The sequence below is a fragment of the Taudactylus pleione genome, unplaced genomic scaffold (assembly GCF_031769625.1).
Source record: "Taudactylus pleione unplaced genomic scaffold, aTauple2 ptg000607l, whole genome shotgun sequence".
Lineage (NCBI taxonomy): Eukaryota > Metazoa > Chordata > Amphibia > Anura > Myobatrachidae > Taudactylus > Taudactylus pleione.
In genome coordinates, this window is record NW_028285009.1 from 955,711 (window position 1) to 966,159 (window position 10,449).

Sequence of the window (10,449 nt, forward strand, 5' to 3'; positions counted from 1 at the left end):
CTGTTTTTGATTGGCTGGGTTTGTTTTTTCCTCTTTCTTTATATATGCGAAACAAATTTCAGTCCTGGCTACAGATTTTGATGAATTGTGGCGTCGCCTGTTTTCTCACGCCCTCTCTGTGCCAGAACGCCAAGTAACTGTGTGACACATTTGCCCCATTACAAGTGGCTACACTGTAATACTAAGAATCTGAGAAATGTGTACTAGTGGTAACTTTATGTGTATGGTAATGACTAACGTGGCTGCTGTTCCAATAGCCATCCTGCTGCATAGAACAGAAAGCTCTGTAACTAATAGTGATCACATTTATATATCCAGTGGAGCCTTGGACTATAACAGCAGCACACCTTCGATCCGTTGCTACAGGTTGTATGTTAATACCTTTTGTCCTGTGCGCCATAATTAGTATCTATGCAGATAAATGACACTGAAGCAGAAATGATTGGGTTATCTGTAGTAGATTCCTGTACTTGCTCATTTTTTGCTATAGTACAAGGGCCTTCCTATGTGTGGTCTAGTGCTGCTATAAACCAGTAATGCAATATAGCAAATTCCCATTATATTACATCACAGGTGAGGGGGCGCACCGTTCCCCCTATTGAGCAGGTCCATTATACATAAAGTTGGAACCTCCTAACAAGTATTTTTACGGAGCCCAGAGATCAGATGCAGCTACTGCTAATTATAGCGGTATTATAGCGCAAAGCCTAATGGCAAAGTACATCGTACCATTGTTAATTAAATATTTTAAAACTGCGCCCCTCCCTCTATTACAGCAGTCATCGTGCAAGTTATCGGGAGCTGGGAGGGAGGGTCTGTCCTGTGGACTGATATATACTGGAATATATTTTGCTCATTCAAAATCACTGCTCTAAATTGAAAACATTACTAGAATGTCTCTTGGATCTCAGCCGTATTAGTCTTAATTATTTATACCTGCTCACAAGATGTCTCATTAAGCAACATTGACGCACAAGGAACCGTGCAGCTGTAAAAATAAATATATAAACCTACATATTACAATGAACCGTAACTTCAGTATGCTTCACAGTAAATTACCATAAAGTTGAACAATCTGGACAAAGGGTTCTGTTATTTAAAACCAGGTAAAGTTTGTTAATTCCAGAGATTCCTGTTTATTTTAAGCTGGGTACACAATAGAAAACGATCAGGCTGATCAGCCGGTAATTGTATAGTGTGTATGCAGGAGCGTTAGCCGATGAATGACTTCAAACTCTCGCGCAGCGGTCAGATTGGGAGGTCAGGATCTGATGTGCTGCACATGCTATCTTGTTCCCGTGGAGACAGCGCACACAGCTAAACATTACTCAGCGTGTACGGGTGTGCACCGATCGGATAATCTGTCGGGTCACAGTGTTTATCGGATCTGCAGAATTTTTCTGCAGGTGTGTTTCTCCTTCATCCACTAGGGGACACTGGAGTTCAAGACAGTGGGGTATAGACGGTGGTAGAGCAGAGCCTGGCACTTTAAATAATTCAGAAGTGTGACTGGCTCCTCCCCCTCTATGCCCCATCAGCCCCAGTTTTTAGAATGTGCCCGAGAGAGCCGGTCGCACATCAGGCTGTCTCCAGCCTTTTTCATAGTTTTTAATTTTAAGGTTTATTTAACAAGCATTGAGGACAGGCAGGCTGCTTACTGTGGCAGTCTGCCTGCTACGTGGGAGCCGCCGGGAGGGCACCACACGGCTACTGCAGCCTGTGTCCGGTGACCCTGAGGAGGGGGCAATAACAAATTGAGTCATCGGACTCTGCGAGGCCCGCCACTGCTGACACCGGCATGTGTCCGGGTTCCTCGCCGCCCCCTCAGCCCAGCATCCCGGCCGCAGCAGTCCGTAAGTATCCCACCACTCCTGACTAGCTGGAGTGGTGGGCCAAAAACGCTGGGCTCAGGAACAAGCGGCTATTACAGCCTCTTTCCCCCTGTCAGTAAACTGGCAGTGTCGGAGCTGCTTATGTGACCCGCCGCTGCACTCTGCAGTCAGCGGCCGGGTCTCTACTAGCCACTAATTCCCCCTCCTATTTAATGAGGGGAGGACCGTCTGGCAGTGAGTCACTATAGGTGCCTCTGTGGAGGAGTAATTGTAGCCGCACCGGGGCTTGTACCGTAGAAGCTCCGGCGACGGCATTAACGGGGGGCACTTAGACACCGCTTCAGCGTGGCTGTCTGTAATCTAGCAGCTGCTCAGCGGCTGTCAATTATCACAGCGCCGGTGCTTACAAAGAACACCGGCGCCAAGTTAATCTCCCGCGCGGCTGTTATAGGCGCGCTTAAACAGAGTCAGGCTCTCCCTCCTCTTATAAAGAAGGAGACGCTGCACCGCTGACTACAGCGCTGACAGGACGTGAGGCGCGCAGTAGTCCTCCCAAAATGAAGATGGGAGGTGTAGCGCCAAATGCCCGCCATTAGCGGGAACGGTAACGAAGTTAGTGCTGTTGTGCGGAGGCGTGGCTTAGGTCCGGCGGCCATTACTACTCCCGGGGAGCAGGTGCCGCAATTGCTTCTAAGCCTCTCGCTTAGTTGGCGCGCAGTACAGCGCAGGTTTACGCTTGGCAGTGCAGAGAGAGGTCTGGGCCCCTGTAGAGGCTACACCCACTGTAACCTTAAATGCAATTCCGCTGCTGCAGCTAGTACAAGGCATGCCTAATGTAATATGACATGCCTACATGGGGAAGTGTGTGTTTATACATGTATGTATGTGCGGGGCCTTCCTGCATGTGTGTGCATTTGTGTGTATGTGTGTGTGCATGCATGCACACACGCATACACATATGTGTATGTATGTATATATATATATATGTATATGTATGTATATATGTGTATATATGTATATAAAATGTCTGTTATTGCCAGTATTGTCTACTGAATTGATGGTGCAGTGGAATACGCTGTGCTGTGTAGAATCTGTTAAAAAAAAAAAAAAAAAATGTGTATATGTATAATCCCCTGTGCATAGCAGTAGCATATATGGGCAGCGGCAGAATCTAGATAGAACCTAGTTTGGTCTCTATAATAGTATACTGCTAGAATAGATTATGCTGATGCATACTGAGTGAATTACAAACCTACGCACGCAGTGTAGCAGTCTTCCTGCTTACTGAGTTACGCAGCGGCAAGGTCCATATAGAACTTGAATGGTGGTCAGATTCCACAATGAATTGTTAGAAGAGAGAGCACTGCAAAACAGTCGGCCCCATAACTATCCTAACTGCTGCCCTACGTCATTGTGATGTTACTGTGTAGAGGATAGTTATAACCATTTTACGATTGTCTTATCTCAAAATGGCTGCAGGAGTCTGTTTGATTAAGTTTTAATCAGTACTCCTAGTAAAGAGCAGCACCTCTACATATCATGGGACCCGCCGGCACTATTATAGAGTGAGTGTCTGGGCCCCTGACACTAGCTCAGGGAGGAACATGCCGCAGCCTAATACAGAGGCTGTGTCCGTGTCACTTGCCCTCCGCATGATCTGCCGATTGATCTATGTCTGTGTCAAATAGGCCTGTATACATCAGTATACTGCACTGAGGTCGTCTCTTTGATTCCCACTTTGAAAAAGCGGGTTCAACTGGAGCTCAACTGGCTCACCCAATAAGGCGAGTACACCAGTGACAGAAGGGTCCCAGGATCAAAACCAGTCTGGGACATCACGCTGTTAAAATATCCAGGCCCCTATGCCGTAGCAGAATGACGGCCACACGCGGCACATGAGCAGTCTCCCTGCGTGGAGGTAAGCCACATGTATGTATATATTTGTTTGTTTGTTTTTTGTTTTTTTTTATATATACATAAGCCCTACTTTAGAACATATAAATATGTCTGGAGTGAAGTTTGTCCTGGGCTCAACCAAGGTCTTGGCTCAGTTCATTCCATGGCTCTACCTGTTGCTCATGTTAAATATTATTGTCACCTATTGATCTTGATGTAGGTACGCGTATAGTATCGCTTCTTATCCTTACCGTAAAGGCAGTGGAGGATCTGTTATCAGTTTTGTCTGATACCTAGCATATTTTAAAAGAAGGATCCTGCGATTGGAGACTGGACTCTCCTGATGCGGTAGTTTGGTACTATATCCATATACCGTATATATAATATGGTGGCTCTATAGCCTAGAGTCATGTCCTGCAGCTTACATTGTGATAGTCACAATTCCCTCAGGCATTGCTTCTAGTATGGACCCTATGCATGTCCTGGGGCCTTCTTGTATGTCCACACATGTATATTGTGGAGCAAACTATAGGACTCTAAGAATGCAGGATATATATATGTATATATATATATATAATATAGCATGCTAATCTCCTAGTACAGGAGTCTGACAAGTAAGTTTACTATATTGGTGCTAACTCTTCCTTTCAAAGAGATTGCCTTCTCATGCAACTATGTTCTCTGGTTGTACGTGTGTATATATACTGATATATTCACATTCTTTGTATGAATATTTACTAATAATTGGGAAACCCTGTTTTTTAACCCTAACTGGGGTTATCGCTACAGATATATCCTTCTTTACCTGGGATAATTAAGGCACTCTATGTACAGGTGCCTTTCTCAGTATAGGTTCTAGTACTCAAGATTATTGTTTTGTCAATATCTCAATTAAACAAGGCTATAAAGTGGCCCCTAGATACACTTCATATCAGTACATGGGGAATCCAGGTTCTACACCATCCTCAGGACCTAATTGTTTAAATGACAACAGACTGCAGTTACTGCTCCTGTGCCTGAAGGCCTAGGGCCACCCGCCGAATAGGCGGGGTCAGGCCTGGCTTGATTAGATGGGTGAGTATCAAGTAAATCCTTGGACCTGCGGTTCAATTTTGAATCCTTCACGTTGTGATCACTATAACTTTCAAGGGTCACTGGTGGGGATCCATCATCAAATATGTAATATTTCTGTGTGTATCTTTACCGGTACAAGGTCTTATTTAAATCCGCCTTTTAACTAATATGCACTTCACCATTATAAGTATGAATGTACTGATACACTAGCAGACCGTATTTAGGGTATATGTATAATCTCTATATGTATACACATCCCTAATGTAACAAGCTCAGGTTTAGAGTCCTGTTGTACAAGCTTCTTGTCTCCACTAACATTTTGCTAGTTTTCTACAGTATTTCCTAAGACAACATCGCCAGACTGAAGTCCGTGCTGTAGAGCATTGCTTTTAGCCCACTGAACTACTCTCTATACCTGACGTGACGGGTTGCTGTGAGAGGGAAAAGGTCAGTGACATTCTACATAGCGTCTAGAGGGCTTCTGGTTACTCACAGGTAAGCGGTACCTCACTAATTCCTCGGAAGAGGCTACTATTTCATGCAACCTGGCATTACAAGTCTCCCGTCCGCACCCTAGCTGCAGTCCTAGCAGCCATCCGCTCTCATGATCAGTTGGCTCTACTACACTTTAGAGCTTTCCTGGCGTGTGGGTGCATAGTTCCAACATTGAGAGTGCTCGCTTCAGCAGCACATTTTCTAAAAATTGGAACGATACAGAGAAGATTTGCATAGCCCCTGCGCAAGGATGACACGCATTTTCGTGAAGCATTCCATACTTAATTGTCACTTTATTCTACTAGAATTTGTTGGAGTTATAAAGGACTGTAGCACTTCTATGGGCTAAGGCACTTCTTTACATTAAAGTGTGCGGTCATTCTGTTCTGCATTGGGAGCCCGATTCCTGTTCAGTATCTTTGAATATTTTCATCACACTGACAGGTACCTGATGGGTACTTTTATGGTTGTCCTAGTTCTCTAGCCTTGCTGTATGGGATGCTTCTATATATATTGGTAGCTCTCCCTGGGTGGCTGTTGCATCCGTGTTTTTTAACTGCCTGGGTATCCGGGTTGTTTTCATACTATGTTCGGGCCAGCAGTTTGTACTGACTACGCACTTTCATCATGAGGGATGTTGTCTGTTGTTTGGGGTCGTTGCTGTGGTTTTCTTTTCAGGCCGGCACAGGGCGTGTGCCGTATAGTCCCCGCCTGAGGCGCCCCATACACGAGTTTGAGACCCATCCCAAGCGGTAGTGACCTCCCTATAGGCAGGCAACTGATGAGCTGCCAGACACTCTGCCAGTGGTCTGGTATGGGGATTTATTATTGCAGGGTTTCCGTTGCTGTTTGATCTCTCTGTTTCAGAGTGGTGGTACTGCTGTCTGACTCTCTGAAAGAATTGAGACCACAATTCCTTTCAAAACCGCCTCTGCCTCATACCCCGTGGGATCTCTATTTGTTGGAGACTTCCTTCCGCTGGTTGACAGCCTTGTAGTAGTTGGGCCTCGAGAATGGTCCAGGGCGACTGTTCGGTCTTCACTTTTTCCTCCCTGTATACTCTTGTTAGGAGTCTGTGGACAGGATCAGCTCTGTATCTGTAGATTGGTATTCTTATACGTATGTCTATATGTATTCTGTCCAGCACTGCTGGAGGTCTGCTGTCGGCGACTTATACAGCTTCCTATGTTCGACTATGGTTCGGACTTGGTCTGTTTTCAGCTGGGTTTATGCTGCTTTTGATGTTTTCATCTGCGGGTGTTCTTTCGCTAGCTGTTGTTCCATTCGAATTACGCTGTAAGTTGTGGAATTTCTGTGGTTGTTTAGCAGGGAGTTTTGATTGTCTCTTCTGCTCTGCGACACTTGATCCTCGGCTCTTGCCTTTCCATTGAGCCTACGGTTCTTGGCGATCCGGGTTTTCGGTTTTGCCAAAGGGTCTGCAAGTTCTCCGTGCTTCCCACCCGGGAGGTTGGCTTTGGGACGTCCCCACTGTCTTGAACTCCAGTGTCCCCTAGTGGATGAAGGAGAAAACAGGATTTTGGTACTTACCGATAAATCCCTTTCTCCGATTCCACAGGGGACACTGGACGCCCGCCCAGCGCTGCGTACCTGCCGTGTTTTTTTTTTAGTTCCTTATATGGTTGTGTGACTGCATGTGTTCCCTGCAGTGGGTTCCTCGGTTCTCCTTCAGTCGGTATTGTTCCGTTCTGTGTTCATCTCCTTCTCCTCATTTTCCTATTGTCCTCCGTCTCCTCTCGGGCTCAGTTCTTAAACTGGGGCTGATGGGGCATAGAGGGGGAGGAGCCAGTCACACTTCTGAATTATTTAAAGTGCCAGGCTCTGCTCTACCACCGTCTATACCCCACTGTCTTGAACTCCAGTGTCCCCTGTGGAATCGGAGAAAGGGATTTATCGGTAAGTACCAAAATCCTGTTATCCAGCTTAAGACTACTTCAAAAAATTGTCTTGGACTTTCCCACAAAACATCCTCACGGGTTTGAACATGTCAATCTAGGGTGTATCAAATCGGGAATGCTCTTAAGCTGGGGTACACACTAGACTACAGGTTCTCAAACTCTGTCCTCAGGACCCCAAACAGTGCATGTTTTCCAGGTCTCCTCACAGAATTGCAAGTGAAATAATTAGCTCCACCTGTGGATCTTTTAAAATGTGTCAGTGAGTAATGAGTACTCCTGCTGGGTGACCTGGTAACGTGAACTGTGTGGGGTCCTGAGGACTGAGTTTGAGAACCACTGCACTAGACAATTTCAATGATTTGCAGGTTTTCAACGGTTCGGAACGACCTACCGTTCAAATGGTCCAGTGTGTGCGCGCACCCGCGGGGTCGTCCATCGCATCTTCAGATCTGCTGTACATGCTGCTCAATCTGAAGCTCTGACTGACAACCTCATGCATTTGGATGCGGCGGGGGAACGACTTATTGTGCAGAAGCAAATTAGACAATAAGACAAAACATTTTTTAAGACGTGTTCTAATTAACCTAAGAAACATAATATTAAAAACAAACAACACCATACATCTAGTCAAGTAGACAATAGTGTTTACTCAATTTATGAGATGATTGGTCTATTAAAATATGTTACCTAGGAGGCTGCAAGCCAGTTAGACCAATAAAGTTTCTGCCTACTGAGCATTGCAACCCCATTCTAAAGAGATGAATGAATGAATGAAAAGCACCAGTCCCGTAATAATAATTACATATATAAGAAATGAGAACGGGTTGAATGAATATGAGCAAATTAATTTAAAAGTACTAATGTACAGCCATGGCCAAAAGTTTTGAAAATGAGACAAGTATTGGTTCTCGCAAAGTCTGCTGCTTCAGTTTTTATTATGGCAATTTGCATACACTCCATGACAATGAACTTAATCCTAAAATCAACATTGCCACTGCATTTCAGCCCTGCCGCAAAAGGACCAGCTGTCGTCATGTCAGTGATTATCTCGTTAACACAGGTGAGCATGTTGAAGAGGACATGGCTGGGGATCACTCTGTCATGCTGATTGAGTTAGAATAACAGACTGGAAGCTTTAAAAGGAGGGTGGAGCTTGAAATCATTGTTCTTCCTTTGTTAACCATGGTTACCTGCAAGGAAACACGTACAGTCGTCATTGCTTTGCACAAAAAGGGCTTCATATTGCTGCTAGTAAGATTTACCTAAATCAACCATTTATCGGATCATCAAGAACTTCAAGGAGAGAGGTTCAATAGTTGTGAAGAAGGCTTCTGGAACGTCCAGCAAGGGCCAGGACCGTCTCTTACATTTGATTCAGCTGCGGGATCAGGGCACCACCAGTGCAGAGCTTGCTCAGGAATGGCAGCAGGCAGGTGTGAGTGCATCTTCACGCACAGTGAGGCAAAGACTTTTGGAGGGTGGCCTGGTGTCAAGAAGGGCAGCAAAGAAGCCACTTCTCCAGGAAAAACATCAGGGACAGACTGATAATCTGCAATAGGTACAGGGATTGGACTGCTGAGGACTGGTTATTTTCTATGATGAATCCCCTTTCAGATTGTTTGGGGCATCTGGAAAAACGCTTTTCCGGAGAAGGAAAGGTGAGCGCTACCATCAGTCCTGTGTCATGCCAACAGTAAAGCATCCTGAGACCATTCATGTGTGGGGTTGTTTCTCAGCCAAGGGAGAGGGATCATTCACGATTTTGCCTAAGATCACAGCCATGAATAAAGAATGGTACCAAAACATCCTCCAAGAGCAACTTCTCCCAACCATCCAAGAACAGTTTGGTGATGAATAATGATGATGGTTGGAGCATGATGGAGCACCTTGCCATAAGGCAAAAGTGATAACGAAGTGGCTCGGGGAACAAAACCTCGAAATTTTGGGTCCATGGCCAGGGAACTCCCCAGACCTTAATCCCATTTGAGAACTTGTGGTCAATCCTCAAGAGGCGGGTGTACAAACAAAAACCCACAAGTTCTGACAAACTCCAAGCATTGACTAGGCAAGAATGGGCAGACATCAGTCAGTATGTGGCCCAGAAGTTGATTGACAGCATGCCAGGGCGAATTGCAGAGGTCTTGAAAAAGAAGGGTCAACACTGCAAATATTGACTCTTTGCATAAACTTAATGTAATTGTCAATAAAAGCCTTTGCCACTTATGAAATGCTTGTAATTATACTTCAGTATACCATAGTAACATCTGACAAAAAGGTCTGAAAACACTAAAGCAGCAAACTTTGTGAAAACCAATACTTGTGTCATTCTCAAAACTTTTGGCCACGGCTGTATATGTATAATGTATAATTATTACTCATGTTCAGTACTTCCTCGTTTCTTATATTTTACCTAATTATGAGGGTCAGCTCCTCATTCCTAGAAGTAGCAGACTGATTGTGAGTTGCTTTAACTTTATATATACATAAAAAAAAAAGGCTGCCATGTGGTCGGCGGCCTCGTTTACGTAGGACAATTCTTTTCAAAAGTTTTCTTAACGGGGGTTTGGGCCTGCCATCTATCTCAAAATACTACCAGGTAGTTTGTCTTAGCCAGGCACTCTCGCAGGGGATCAAAGCGCTGGGTGGACTTGGAGGGGTGGATTCTATGTCATATCAACTCTGGCTTCCCCGCAAACACCGATCCCCATCTGCCCTATCAGCACCCTCAGTAGCTCTCACCTTGTCTGTTTGGGATTCTCTTGCCACAAAATTTTAATTATATACCTATCCCTCTCCCCAAACACCCTTGTGGCACCACCCTGCGCTTCCTCCGGGCCAATCCCGTCGTATGGCTTCTATTTGGACAGCAGCTGGTATTACTCGTTTTCAGCATGTGTCCGGTAGCTTTGCCCCTCAATCCTTTTTGGAAATCCAGGAAAGGCACTCTTTACCTTCCTCTTGCTTTTTTCAATACCTTCAAATCTGTAGCTTTGTGGACTCACTTTCTTCTTCCTTTGCTACACCCGGTGCCACCACCCCAATGGAATGCCTGTGTATTCACCGTCCCTTGGATAGAGGTACCATATCCCACTTGTACCATTCCATTCTGACCCAGGAACATCCTCCACTGGCCACCCATGAACTCTCGTGGGAGACGGACCTTGGGTTCTCCTTGGGGGATTCCACTTCAGAAGCAATTCGGTCTAATGTGTCAAAATGCTCCATTAGGGTTTCCA

At 45.3% G+C, this 10,449-nt stretch overlaps 1 non-coding gene across 1 annotated transcript; it reads left to right on the plus strand.

Annotated features, from left to right (window-relative positions):
- Positions 1-5,474: 5,474 nt before the first annotated feature.
- On the plus strand, positions 5,475-5,582 carry LOC148480682 (U6 spliceosomal RNA). The gene has a single exon (XR_015871951.1). It is a non-coding gene; the product is annotated as a U6 spliceosomal RNA (small nuclear RNA).
- The last annotated feature ends 4,867 nt before the right edge of the window (positions 5,583-10,449 follow it).